Here is a 15,159-nt window from a genome sequence, read left to right as displayed (position 1 = left end):
TAGCAATGATATTGCATTTCGGAACTATAGAAGAAAGAACTGGTTCAGGTACAGTAGAAGGTTCATATTGGCGAGATAATGCATCGGCTTCAGAGTTTTTAGAACCAGGTCTGTAAGTCAGTACATAATTGAAGTGAGTCAGGAATAAGGACCAACGAGCTTGTCTAGAGGATAAGCGCTTAGCCTCCCCAATATAGGACAAGTTTTTGTGGTCCTTCAAAATCGTAATAGGGTGTAGGGTCCCCTCCAACAAATGTCTCCACTCCTTTCAGGCTTTAATGACTGCTAACAGTTCCCTTTCCCCGATGTCATATCTGCTCTCGGGCCCAGAAAATTTCTTAGAGAAAACACCACAAGGGTGTAACGGTTTATCCACCCCTAACCTTTGAGACAGAACAGCCCCAACTGCTGTCTCAGAGGCATCGACCTCGAGCAAGAAAGGCAGAGTCGTATCAGGATGGACTAGAATGGGAGCCGAGGCAAAAAGTTCCTTGAGAGTCTTGAAAGCACCAAGAGCTTCCTTAGACCAGAACTTAGTATCAGCCCCTTGTTTGGTCATATTGGTAATAGGCGCAATGATAGAGGAGTATCCTTTAATGAAGCGCCTATAGTAGTTGGAAAAACCAATAAACCTTTGGATAGCCTTGAGTCCTTTGGGCAAGGGCCAGTCTAAAATAGATTGGAGTTTTACAGGATCCATTTTAAAACCCTCCCCAGAAATCACGTATCCAAGAAAGTCTACCTGAGACTGATCAAAACTGCACTTTTCCAATTTGCAATATAGACCATGTTGCAGCAGCTTGTGTAATACCTTTCTGACCTGTCTATGGTGAGTCTCAATCTCCTTAGAGTGTATTAGTATGTCGTCCAGGTAAACAATAACACAATCATGCTGAAACTCCCTAAGTACCTCATTAATCAAATCTTGAAATACTGCAGGAGCATTGCATAGTCCAAATGGCATAACAGTGTATTCGTAATGGCCATACCGGGTATTGAATGCCGTCATCCACTCGTGACCTTGCTGGATTCTCACCAAATTGTAAGCCCCTCTGAGATCTAACTTGGTGAAGATTTTGGAGCCCTTAAGACGATCAAATAACTCGGTAATCAGTGGGATAGGATAGGCATTTCTGACAGTTATTTTATTCAAGCCTCGGTAATCGATACAAGGTCTCAGCGTGCCATCCTTCTTCTTAATGAAAAAGAACCCAGCCCCGGCCGGAGAAGAAGACCTCCTGATGAATCCCTTTTCTAAATTCTCCCGAATATACTCCTCTAGAACCGAGTTTTCCTGAACAGACAAAGGATATACATGGCCCCTCGGAGGCATAGTGCCGGGTAGCAGCTTAATCTTACAGTCAAATGACCTGTGTGGAGGCAAAGAATCGGCATTCTTCTTGTCAAACACTGCCCTTAAGTCTAGGTAAAGGTCTGGTATTTGTCTTTCTGTGGACTGAGTAGGATTCTCCGGTATGTTAATATTAGCTAATGGAGAAACCTTGCACAAACACCGATCCTGGCAGCCCTGGCCCCACGAGAGTATCTCTCCTAACTCCCAATCGATAATAGGGTTATGTTTTTTCAACCATGGGTACCCCAGAACTATGGGAACGGAAGGAGACGAAATGAGCAGAAGAGATAAATTCTCCACGTGTAGGATACCAACATTTAAATCAATGGGTACGGTCTCACGAAAGATAACAGGGTCTAGTAGTGGTCTACCATCTATGGCCTCAACGGCCAAAGGTGTCTCCCTTAGCTGGGATGGAAAATTGTTCTTACTAGCAAAGGCTTGGTCGATAAAATTCTCAGCAGCACCGGAATCTATCAATGCCATAGCCCTTACTACTTCCTTCCCCCAAGTTAAGGAAACTGGTAGCAGAAGCCTGTGATCCTTATAATTAGGAGTAGAGGACAAAATAGAAACACCCAAGGCCTGTCCTCTAGAGGGACTTAGGTGCGAGCGTTTCCCGGGCGGTTAGAACAGTTCGAGAGTAAATGACCCTTGGCTCCACAATACATACACAAACCCTCTCTTCTCCTGTGCTGTCTTTCCTCCTCAGAGAGGCGGGTATACCCTATCTGCATAGGTTCAGTAAGCAAAGATATCGTGGAGTCAGGACTTGGAAAAGCAGGAGCTAACCTAAAAGAAGGTCTCTGGTTCCTCTCTCGAGTGTTCTGTCTCTCTCTTAGACGTTCATCTATACGAGAGATGAACGAAATTAAATCCTCTAAATTCACAGGGAGTTCTCTGGTAGCAACCTCATCAAGGATTACATCAGATAGGCCATTCAAAAATACATCCATATACGCCTGCTCATTCCACTTGATTTCTGCCGCCAGAGACCTGAACTCTAGTGCATAATCCACCAGTGTTCGGTTCTCCTGTCTCAGGCGCAACAGTAATCTGGCTGCATTAACCTTTCTACCTGGAGGGTCAAATGTTCTTCTAAAAGCAGCTACAAATGCGTTATAGTTATAAACTAATGGGTTATCGTTCTCCCATAGTGGGTTGGCCCATCTCAGAGCTTTCTCAATGAGTAGGGTGATAATAAATCCTACTTTTGCCCTATCTGTAGGATAAGAGCGAGGTTGCAATTCAAAGTAGATACTAATTTGGTTTAAAAAAACCACGACACTTCTCAGGAGCCCCACCATAGCGTACTGGGGGGGTAATGCGAGAAGAAGCACCCACTGTGGTTACCTCTAGACCTGAACAGACAGGAGAAACAGGGGTATTACGTATCTCCTCTGGTGGGTTATTGGCACAAGCTAATAGAGCCTGTAGCGCAAGCGCCATCTGATCCATTCTGTGATCCATGGCTTCAAACCTAGGATCAGGAGCAGCCAGCTGACTGTTTGTACTTGCAGGATCCATTGGCCCTGTCGTAATGTCAGGATCGGGACAGGGATCCAACACGCAGAGTACAAACAGTAGCCAGATACGTATACCGGACCTTAGAATGGCCGGACTAACGTAAGTAGTACAGTATAGAATGGTCAAAGACAAGCCGAGGTCGAGGGTAACAGAAGACAGGTAAGCGAGAGACAAGCCGAATCAAGGGTAACAGAGATAAGCAGAGTAAGGTAAACAAGCCGGGTCAAAACCAAAAGGGATAATAGAATACACAAGCACTGAGTGACTAGAACAAGCTAGAACCACGACAGGGCAATGAGCTAATGAAAGAAGCTCTGTTAAATACCCTGTTCAGAGCAGTAACCACGCCTCCAAGGCGTCCTGATTGGTCCTGCAGCCATTGACTGACAGGTTGTTCCGGGGGAGTGTCCTGATGACTACTTCCTGCCTAGATGCTGTAAAAGGCAGTCACTCCCTCGCGGCCGGCCTAGCATGACCGGATAGACCGCGGGGAAGGGAGCCATCAGACCGTCTGGATGGAGGAACAGCTAAGTCTCTACCTCTTTCGGAGGTAGAGACCACAGGTACCCTGACAGTAAGGTAAACAAGCCGGGTCAAAACCAAAAGGGATAATAGAATACACAAGCACTGAGTGACTAGAACAAGCTAGAACCACGACAGGGCAATGAGCTAATGAAAGAAGCTCTGTTAAATACCCTGTTCAGAGCAGTAACCACGCCTCCGAGGCGTCCTGATTGGTCCTGCAGCAATTGACTGACAGGTCGTTCCGGGGGAGTGTCCTGATGACTACTTCCTGCCTAGATGCTGTAAAAGGCAGTCACTCCCTCGCGGCCGGCCTAGCATGACCGGATAGACCGCGGGGAAGGGAGCCATCAGACCGTCTGGATGGAGGAACAGCTAAGTCTCTACCTCTTTCGGAGGTAGAGACCACAGGTACCCTGACAGTACCCCCCCCCTCAGATACGCCCACCGGGCGGAATGAACCGGGACGAGATGGGAAGCGAGAGTGATACGCCCTGCGGAGACGGGGAGCATGAACATCCTCCTGAGGTACCCAACTCCTCTCCTCAGGACCATATCCCTTCCAATCAACCAGATATTGTACTCTCCCCCGGGAGATTCGAGAATCAATAATAGAGTTAACCTCATACTCCTCCTGACCCTCCACCTGAACGGGGCGAGGAGGGGCTATTGTGGAGGAAAATCTGTTACATATGAGTGGTTTCAGCAATGAAACGTGAAACGAGTTTGGGATGCGTAAGGTATTAGGAAGAGCTAAACGATACGCAACTGGATTGATACGGGTCAGCACCCTGTAGGGTCCAATATAACGAGGAGCGAACTTCATGGAGGGCACTTTTAAACGGATGTTCCTCGTGCTCAGCCATACCCTATCACCAGGAACAAAGACCGGAGCCGCCCTTCTACGTTTATCAGCGTGTTTCTTGACCAACATAGAGTTGTGCACAAGGATTTGTCGAGTTTGATCCCACAACTTCCTCAAATCGGCAACATGAACATCAACCGACGGTACCCCCTGGGAAGGAGAATCCGAAGGAAGAATAGACGGATGAAAACCATAATTCATGAAGAAGGGGCTTGAATGAGTAGAATCGCAAACGAGATTGTTGTGTGCAAACTCCGCCCAAGGAATCAAACCGACCCAATCATCCTGGTGTTCAGAAACAAAGCATCGTAAATATTGTTCAATTTTCTGGTTGGTACGTTCAGCAGCTCCGTTAGACTGAGGATGATAGGCAGAAGAAAAGTTTAATTTAATACCAAGTTGAGAGCAGAAGGACCTCCAAAAGCGGGAAACAAATTGGGAGCCTCTGTCCGATACAATTTGAGAGGGTATCCCATGTAGGCGAAAAATCTCCTTAGCGAATATCTCTGCCAATTCGGGAGAAGACGGGAGTTTAGGCAGGGGAATGAAGTGTGCCATCTTAGTAAACCTGTCAACCACGGTGAGGATAACAGTCTGTCTTTTAGAGATAGGTAGATCGACAATAAAGTCCATGGCCAAACAGGACCATGGTTTTTCTGGAACCTCCAAGGGTTGCAGGAATCCACATGGAAGCGTATGGGGTTGTTTGGTTTTAGTACAAACTTCACATGCAGCGATGAACTCCTGAATATCCCTCCGTAAAGCAGGCCACCAGAAGTCCTTAGAGATCAACGCGTAAGTCTTGCGAATACCAGGATGTCCCGCCATCTTGCTATTATGTAAACACTGTAAAAGTTCCAGTTGAAGAGCAGGAGGAACGAAATGACGGCCCGCAGGAGTCTGTTTAGGTGCTAGATGTTGCAACTTAATGATCTCGGCCAATAATGGAGAATGAATCCTGAGATTCGTATTAGCAATGATATTGCATTTCGGAACTATAGAAGAAAGAACTGGTTCAGGTACAGTAGAAGGTTCATATTGGCTAGATAATGCATCGGCTTTAGAGTTTTTAGAACCAGGTCTGTAAGTCAGTACATAATTGAAGTGAGTCAGGAATAAGGACCAACGAGCTTGTTTAGAGGATAAGCGCTTAGCCTCCCCAATATAGGACAAGTTTTTGTGGTCCGTCAAAATCGTAATAGGGTGTAGGGTCCCCTCCAACAAATGTCTCCACTCCTTTAAGGCTTTAATGACTGCTAACAGTTCCCTTTCCCCGATGTCATATCTGCTCTCAGGCCCAGAAAATTTCTTAGAGAAGAAACCACAAGGGTGTAACGGTTTATCCACCCCTAACCTTTGAGACAGAACAGCCCCAACTGCTGTCTCAGAGGCATCGACCTCGAGCAAGAAAGACAGAGTCGTATCAGGATGGACTAGAATGGGAGCCGAGGCAAAAAGTTCCTTGAGAGTCTTGAAAGCACCCAGAGCCTCCTTAGACCAGAACTTAGTATCAGCCCCTTGTTTGGTCATATTGGTAATAGGCGCAATGATAGAGGAGTATCCTTTAATGAAGCGCCTATAGTAGTTGGAAAAACCAATAAACCTTTGGATAGCCTTGAGTCCTTTGGGCAAGGGCCAGTCTAAAATAGATTGAAGTTTTACAGGATCCATTTTAAAACCTTCCCCAGAAATCACGTATCCAAGAAAGTCTACCTGAGACTGATCAAAACTGCACTTCTCCAATTTGCAATATAGACCATGTTGCAGCAGCTTGTGTAATACCTTTCTGACCTGTCTATGGTGAGTCTCAATCTCCTTAGAGTGTATTAGTATGACGTCCAGGTAAACAATAACACAATCATGCTGAAACTCCCTAAGTACCTCATTAATCAAATCTTGAAATACTGCAGGAGCATTGCATAGTCCAAATGGCATAACAGTGTATTCGTAATGGCCATACCGGGTATTGAATGCCGTCATCCACTCGTGACCTTGCTGGATTCTCACCAAATTGTAAGCCCCTCTGAGATCTAACTTGGTGAAGATTTTGGAGCCCTTAAGACGATCAAATAACTCGGTAATCAGTGGGATAGGATAGGCATTTCTGACAGTTATTTTATTCAAGCCTCGGTAATCGATACAAGGTCTCAGCGTGCCATCCTTCTTCTTAATGAAAAAGAACCCAGCCCCGGCCGGAGAAGAAGACCTCCTGATGAATCCCTTTTCTAAATTCTCCCGAATATACTCCTCTAGAACCGAGTTTTCCTGAACAGACAAAGGATATACATGGCCCCTCGGAGGCATAGTGCCGGGTAGAAGCTTAATCTTACAGTCAAATGACCTGTGTGGAGGCAAAGAATCGGCATTCTTCTTGTCAAACACTGCCCTTAAGTCTAGGTAAAGGTCTGGTATTTGTCTTTCTGTGGACTGAGTAGGATTCTCCGGTATGTTAATATTAGCTAATGGAGAAACCTTGCACAAACACCGATCCTGGCAGCCCTGGCCCCACGAGAGTATCTCTCCTAACTCCCAATCGATAATAGGGTTATGTTTTTTCAACCATGGGTACCCCAGAACTATGGGAACGGAAGGAGACGAAATGAGCAGAAGAGATAAATTCTCCACATGTAGGATACCAACATTTAAATTAATGGGTATGGTCTCACGAAAGATAACAGGGTCTAGTAGTGGTCTACCATCTATGGCCTCAACGGCCAAAGGTGTCTCCCTTAGCTGGGATGGGAAATTGTTCTTACTAGCAAAGGCTTGGTCGATAAAATTCTCAGCAGCACCGGAATCTATCAATGCCATAGCCCTTACTACTTCCTTCCCCCAAGTTAAGGAAACTGGTAGCAGAAGCCTGTGATCTTTATAATCAGGAGTAGAGGACAAAATAGAAACACCCAAGGCCTGTCCTCTAGAGAGACTTAGGTGCGAGCGTTTCCCGGGCGGTTAGAACAGTTCGAGAGTAAATTACCCTTGGCTCCACAATACATACACAAACCCTCTCTTCTCCTGTGCTGTCTTTCCTCCTCAGAGAGGCGGGTATACCCTATCTGCATAGGTTCAGTAAGCAAAGATATCGTGGAGTCAGGACTTGGAACAGCGGGAGCTAACCTAAAAGAAGGTCTCTGGTTCCTCTCTCGAGTGTTCTGTCTCTCTCTTAGACGTTCACCTATACGAGAGATGAACGAAATTAAATCCTCTAAATTCTCAGGGAGTTCTCTGGTAGCAACCTCATCAAGGATTACATCAGATAGGCCATTCAAAAATACATCCATATACGCCTGCTCATTCCACTTGATTTCTGCCGCCAGAGACCTGAACTCTAGTGCATAATCCACCAGTGTTTGGTTCTCCTGTCTCAGGCGCAACAGTAATCTGGCTGCATTAACCTTTCTACCTGGAGGGTCAAATGTTCTTCTAAAAGCAGCTACAAATGCGTTATAGTTATAAACTAATGGATTATCGTTCTCCCATAGTGGGTTGGCCCATCTCAGAGCTTTCTCAATGAGTAGGGAGATAATAAATCCTACTTTTGCCCTATCTGTAGGATAAGAGCGAGGTTGCAATTCAAAGTGGATACTAATTTGGTTTAAAAAACCACGACACTTCTCAGGAGCCCCACCATAGCGTACTGGGGGGGTAATGTGAGAAGAAGCACCCACTGTGGCTGCCTCTAGACCTGAACCGACAGGAGAAACAGGGGTATTACGTATCTCCTCTGGTGGTTTATTGGCACAAGCTAATAGAGCCTGTAGCGCAAGCGCCATCTGATCCATTCTGTGATCCATGGCTTCAAACCTAGGATCAGGAGCAGCCAGCTGACTGTTTGTACTTGCAGGATCCATTGGCCCTGTCGTAATGTCAGGATCGGGACAGGGATCCAACACGCAGAGTACAAACAGTAGCCAGATACGTATACCGGACCTTAGAATGGCCGGACTAACGTAAGTAGTACAGTATAGAATGGTCAAAGACAAGCCGAGGTCGAGGGTAACAGAAGACAGGTAAGCGAGAGACAAGCCGAATCAAGGGTAACAGAGATAAGCAGAGTAAGGTAAACAAGCCGGGTCAAAACCAAAAGGGATAATAGAATACACAAGCACTGAGTGACTAGAACAAGCTAGAACCACGACAGGGCAATGAGCTAATGAAAGAAGCTCTGTTAAATACCCTGTTCAGAGCAGTAACCACGCCTCCGAGGCGTCCTGATTGGTCCTGCAGCAATTGACTGACAGGTCGTTCCGGGGGAGTGTCCTGATGACTACTTCCTGCCTAGATGCTGTAAAAGGCAGTCACTCCCTCGCGGCCGGCCTAGCATGACCGGATAGACCGCGGGGAAGGGAGCCATCAGACCGTCTGGATGGAGGAACAGCTAAGTCTCTACCTCTTTCGGAGGTAGAGACCACAGGTACACTGACACAAACCTCACCATATGCGAACTACTGCCTATACATACTACAAAATTCCTAGATACAAAAATGCGAGAGAACTTTCATTTCTCTTGGGCACCTAAATCAGTAAAATACCTAGGCGTCCAAATTCCGAATAAATTGTCCCACCTATACGAACAAAACTTCCCTCCACTCCTAACAAAAATAACCTTCAATCTTGGCATAAACCCTGCTTTGGGTGGCTATGCAGATCCAGCATCGTCAAGATGAACATCCTCCCAAGACTATTATGCCTCCTACAAACGCTCCCGATAATAATCCCTAACAAATTTTTCAATGCCGTCAAATCCACTATAACGAAATTCGTCTGGTCTTACAAACAACCCAGAATGGCCTATAAGACATAAAAAAAAAAACTGAGGGGGCGGGGCCAAGCTAGCAAACCGAGCAGACGCATGTAAGCTGGGCTCCTGCCTTACTAGCCAATCTCATGCAGATATTCGCCAAACTTGACAAATTAAGCAAACCGGGGCGCACTACCTGCTTCAGGAGTGACCTGGTGATCATCCCGATATCTGAACTGAACGCTTTGGTGACCGGGAGCCCAAGATGGACAGCCGCGGCCTACTGTTGGTGAAATCGGGGAGAGACGGCCGCTCTCCTCGCCTAAACATCAGAGGTACGGACCCACAAATGCCCAACCCCCCCCCCACCCCCCGGACCGGCGGGGGTCATCCTGGTCCAACCCTGAGGGGAAAACTACCTGCCCGGGCCCTAGGGGTAGAACCCAACGGGCAGCGAGAAGCAGCGCAACCAGGCAACATGGCCGCCGCCACGTGGGCTCAGGGCATGGAGCAAACTGACCTCGAGGCCAGGCTGGATGCACTATTCACCAGGTTCTGGAGGACAATAGCTATCCGGGAGCAAAGGGCCAAGGCACCGCAAACCCCAGGCACAAGCGCACGCCTCCTCCTGCAATCGGGGCTCGCAAACGGCGCCGGGGACGGCACATTGTAAGAACTCGAAAGCCCAAGCAACTAACACCGTCATCGGCTGCAACCCATCCACGTAAGTGCCCAAAGAAAATAAACTTAACTGAGCAACTACCACGGCAAGCAGGGACAATCAAGGACCGGACACGGCGGAGGTACCCCAAGCGGACCGCACCGCAACATCTTAACCGACGCCCGCATGAGGCAAATCCTCGCCCGGGCATACCCCGGAGGAAACAAAGCCACCTGCAGTACGTCGCCTCACACAGAATCCCCACGCTAAAAGATCCGCCTTACCGGAATGGGACTCTGACCTCGCCGCAGCAAACATCTCCAGCGCCGCACAGAGTGTCTGGCAACATCATAGCATCCCACAGCACCTAAACAGCTTCAACAGCCCTCCGAGCGCCGGCATCGGCTGACACGCCACAAGACTGGTCCCCAGCCACACTAAGCTGTTATCCATGTGGCCACCGTAAACTGCCTGCGCTACTGTGTCACTAACCCACGGGTATAAATGGTGCAAGACCTACTTTAAGCGACAAGCACGGACATACGGGGACTCAGTGACTTATATACCCTCCAAGCTTATGTTTTTGACTCTCTCAGTGAGGCATTTCCCTCTACAGCTCGCAACACACATATTGGACAGTAACTAATATCGGCATCTTAAATTGTGAGACAAACCTGTCCCTAATAAATGTCTTTTCTTTTAAGTTACGTGACCTAAGACCACATGAGCCTGTTCTATGTATTTAAAATCATTATTGTTACCTTTTTTTTTTTTTTTTTTTATTATGCTTAAGTAACTATTCCTAGTACGGGCCTGGGCATCACCTAACCTACCTACCTGCCCGCATATGTATAGCTATTAGCAGTAAGGGGCAGGGAAGTCCCAGTGGAATCTACAAAGCAGAGGCTAGCTACTAGAATTCAGCTTGTTTACATTTAATCGACTGTACCAAAGTTTACTTTGCATTACTTTTTGTTTTATTCATGCTTTTACTTGACATAACTTTATAGCAAGACTCAGGGCCTAGGACGTGACGCAGGCAAGAATTAGAGCAAATATCATTATGTCAGACACCTGAGCTTTTACATGTCTGTAATTATTTTATTTTAATGTCAGTTTGCATACCCGTTCTTGTCTACTTTTCTACGCTGCATGTTGCATGTTCACTGACATAGCTACTACTTTGCCTGAAACCAAGCTTGTATGTTAAAGATAAAAATTGTGCAGTTGTAACTTATGTTTGCTATACCAGAACCGCCGGCACCTGCTGTTGTGGCAGTAACGGCAAGTTTGTAATTTCTATGCACACCAAAATAAATAAATAAATTAAAAAAAAACCAGAGAAAAAGGAGGAATAAACCTACCGGACATTGTCACTTATTACCAAGCAGTCCACCTTACCAGAATACATGACTGGTCTCATTCAACGAACAATCCCCATTGGGTGAAAATGGAAAACGCATGCTCCAGGGTCCATCTTGGGATGTGCCCCTGGCTGGGTACAGATCACAACCAACACCCACAGCACTATGGCAATCACCCAACAATTACTGCCACCTTGCAAGTCTGGTATAAACTACTATGAACAACAGAGATATCCACTCAGCCCTCCCCATTATACGCGCTCACCCACAATCCTAGCTTTCAAGGAGGCAACTCCGGGAACACATACAAAGCCTACCACAAAGGTAATACGCTACAATTGAAAGACTTAGTCTTAACCACTGCACTCAAAACCCTAGCCCAAATATTACCCCACACCCCCATAACAGGAAACCAACAACTTCACTACAACCAATTAATACACTTTGTTCAGAGTCGGGGCCTCATCCCAGGAGGAATTAGGAAACTAGCTACCTTTGAACAAATATGTGACACTCAACCATTCAAAAAAAAAAGATCCTATCCGCTATGTATCAATTAATCAGGGACTTAAAAGATCCAAATCTGCCAAAATTTACTACACAGTGGGAAGAAGAATTGAACCTGAACCTCCCACCACAAGAATGGAAATCCATACTCAAGCTCGCTCATAAATCCTCTTCCTCCAATCTAGCCCAAGAAAGCAATTACAAACGAATTACCAGATGGCACTACACACCAGCGACAATTCAAAAACTATACAATACACCCTCAGACACATGCTGGAGATGTCAGGAACTTAAAGCCCATCACTCACACATTTGGTGGCAGTGCCCACTAATATAAGGTATTGGACTAGGATACACAAACTTAATCAAATAATCATTAAGAGCGGATTCGTCATTTACCCTTAACAATACATCTTCCTTCTTCCCTCAAAACACCACCGAAAGGAACAATCCACCCTCCTCAACTTCCTAATTATGGCTGCTGCACAACTTATCCCCAAATACTGGAAACAAACCCGCACCCCGACTATCAAGGAATGGTTCGCGAGAGTCGAAGAAATCAAACATATGGAGGAACTGACTTACGCTAAAACCAAAAACTACCAAACATTTTCAAAAATATGGACTCCCTGGACTGAATTCCTGACAAAGGAAACAGAAAATGCACTCCTGACTATCCCTCAAAACCTAATTAACCAACATAACCGGAAGCTCACCCACACATGCCCGACCAAAGCAATCACAGAAAGACCCCCCCCCCTCCCTGCATCGATACACGCAAGCTAGGGCTAACACATAACACATACCCACTAGGTTAAAGAGGTATCTACCCAAATAATGCTCATCCACAACCTGTTTCCTTAGATGCCCACACCTCTACTCTTAACGAATGGTCTACAACACACCGTAGCAATCACTTGTGTCAAGAACAATGCTTAATGTACATGCGTGACCAAATATCCAATATCCCAGTACCACCACCTAACCGATTCAATGTTAAATACTGATATGGATGACTTGTACTTTACCTCTATGCACCATTACTCTACCCCTAAACCTGTCACTGTTGTCAACAAATGTAACAATTATTTATTGTTGATTTATGTAACAAAAATAAGTTAGTTTCGTCTTGAGGAAAGTCTCCAAACCTACAATCCAACATCACCTACATCTCCACAAGTAGTTCTGGAAGGGTTTCAAGAAAAAAATCTCGTCCAAAAACAAACTCAAGTGTCTTCAGGTTGCCAGACATTACTGGAACTTCAAATGAGATGAGATTTTATGGTCAAATGAAACCAAAATAGAGCTTTTTGGTAATAAACACCAGAGGTGGGTTTTCAATACACAGAGAGGTAGCCATATGGAAAAGTACCTCAAGCCCACAGTTAACTATGGTGGTGCCTCTTTAATCTTTTGGGGCTGTTTTTTTTTTTTTGCCAGAGGACGTGGACATTTTGCTAGAATACCTGGCATCATGGACTTTATCAAATGTCAACAGATATTTTAAAGCCATGGCCTTCTGAGTCACTGACTTGAACCCCATAGAAACTCTGTGGATTGAACTGAAGAGGAGAGTCCATTAGCATCAACCTCGAAATATGAAGCATCTGAAGGATTTGAGAGATTCTGTATGGAGGAATGGTCGCATTATAGACAAAGACTCAGAGTTGTTATCTTTGCAAAGGGAGGTAGCACAAAGTATTGACTAAAACAGTGCCAATAATTGTGCTACAAATACATTTAACAAAGATTTTTCTTTATATAAACCTGTGTTGTGTTTGCAATTGTTTGATTTTCATGAGAGCAGAATATGTTTGTGTATTTTTCGAACAAAAGGTTAAGCCTTATTTACACTTTTTCACAGCCTTCTTGTTTATACCAAGGGTTTCAATAATAGTGAGAGGGACTGCACTTATAATCATAATGCTAATTCATGATAATTTAATAAATACTTAAAATGGAAGTTTATCTTGTCTATGTGGAATCTTTCCAATTAGTTAGAATTTCTGCCTTTTAGAAAAGTATTCTGCAAAGAGTTTTCCTTTAAAAAGCTCTATCCAAAAATGTTGAGTCACTTGTGCTTCAAAAAAAAGGGTAGAAAGCCTCAGGAATGAGGTTCATATCCATTCAAAAGGCAATAAAATCATATTCGTCTTTTTCAAGTATTGGGAGCAAGTATTTTTAGCTAGCCTCAAGAGGGTTTACTCTGTCTGAAACAGCAAAACTCATTTTTAATCCTTGAAAATGCCAGAAGGGTTTTGCTAGACTGATAAACCTCTTCTTATGTTTACAGAAATGTAGATTTTACACCTTATTCCCAGAATCCTAGGTAATTCCTATTGAAAAAAAGCTGTTCTAAAGCACTGAAGGGAGAAATTGCCATGTTTTGCTCAAAGGTTTTTCCATTGTGGTTTCTATGTACAATAGTGACATCTTGTGGACGGATAGAATAATGCTGTCAAACATTTGCAAAAATCTGAAAGCTTCCAAGCAGGCTATTTTTCAGGAAAAAATAGATGCTATTCTGGGGAAATGGATTATTCAACAACAGTCTGCTGAATAATGAAGCCAAAACATCTGGAAAAATCAGGCAGTTCTCGGAGCAGTCACCAAAGGCTATATTTATCAAGGCAAAAACAGGTTCTATGGAAAAATGCTAAGTAATCTTTATGGAAACCAGTAGAATGTCTCTTAACATTTATACTTTAACACGTGATATCAATATCAGTGTTGGGAATTCTGACTGCAAATTCTACATCCTCTCCATCTAAACACACTCTCCATATATCAATCTCCCATTCCCTATTCTCTGGAGTCTCTGCCTTAGCCATACTTCCAGTAGGGTTGGGATTAAGGGAGACTGAGTTTCTTCGTTACTATCTCAAAATATAGCATGGAAACAAGAGAGTTATGTTAACCCCTCGAACATCAGACATGTCTGCATTAAACAAGTAGCATAGATGCATCATGTGTCCCAAGACACTGTATATGTTGTTGGTTGAGAAACTCATCGATTGCTTTCTTGCATTTAACCTAACCCGAATGATTTTTGATGTGTAAATTTGGACTAGACTTTTTCATTTTGGGCATCAAACATTATCTACATCAGGGGTAGTCAACCTTTTAATATCTACCGCCTACTTTTGTATCTTTGTTGATGGTAAAATGTCCTTACCGCCCACCAGTGCCACAATAACAAGTTTTATAGCTCAAGTGCGATTATTTTATATACGTACTTAAATGAATCTCTTTTCCTTTTTTTCTATTCTACTTTTTGTGTGTGTGTGTGTGTGTGTGTGTGCGTGCACCTGTGTGTGAAGGGTGCCGTGTGTGTGTGTGTGTGTGTGTGTGTGTGAAGGGTGCCGTGAAGGGTGCCGTGCGTGAGGGGAGCCGTGTGTGGGAAGGGTGCCATGTGTGTGAAGGGTGCAATGTGTCAGACTCTCCTGCAGGGGAGGGCTGGCAGCCTTAGGCCTGGGGGGCAAAACCAGTCAAGTGGCCCATTGCGCCACCAAATCAGTTCACCATCCATGCCCACCTTTTTCTGGTTTTATAACGGATATTGATGTTATGCTAATCAGTAGCTCTTTGCCATACCCGCTCCTTCACGGCTCTGACTTT

This window comes from Pelobates fuscus, chromosome 5 (genome assembly GCF_036172605.1).
Source record: "Pelobates fuscus isolate aPelFus1 chromosome 5, aPelFus1.pri, whole genome shotgun sequence".
NCBI classification, from domain to species: domain Eukaryota; kingdom Metazoa; phylum Chordata; class Amphibia; order Anura; family Pelobatidae; genus Pelobates; species Pelobates fuscus.
Note: the sequence above shows the minus strand (reverse complement) of the source record.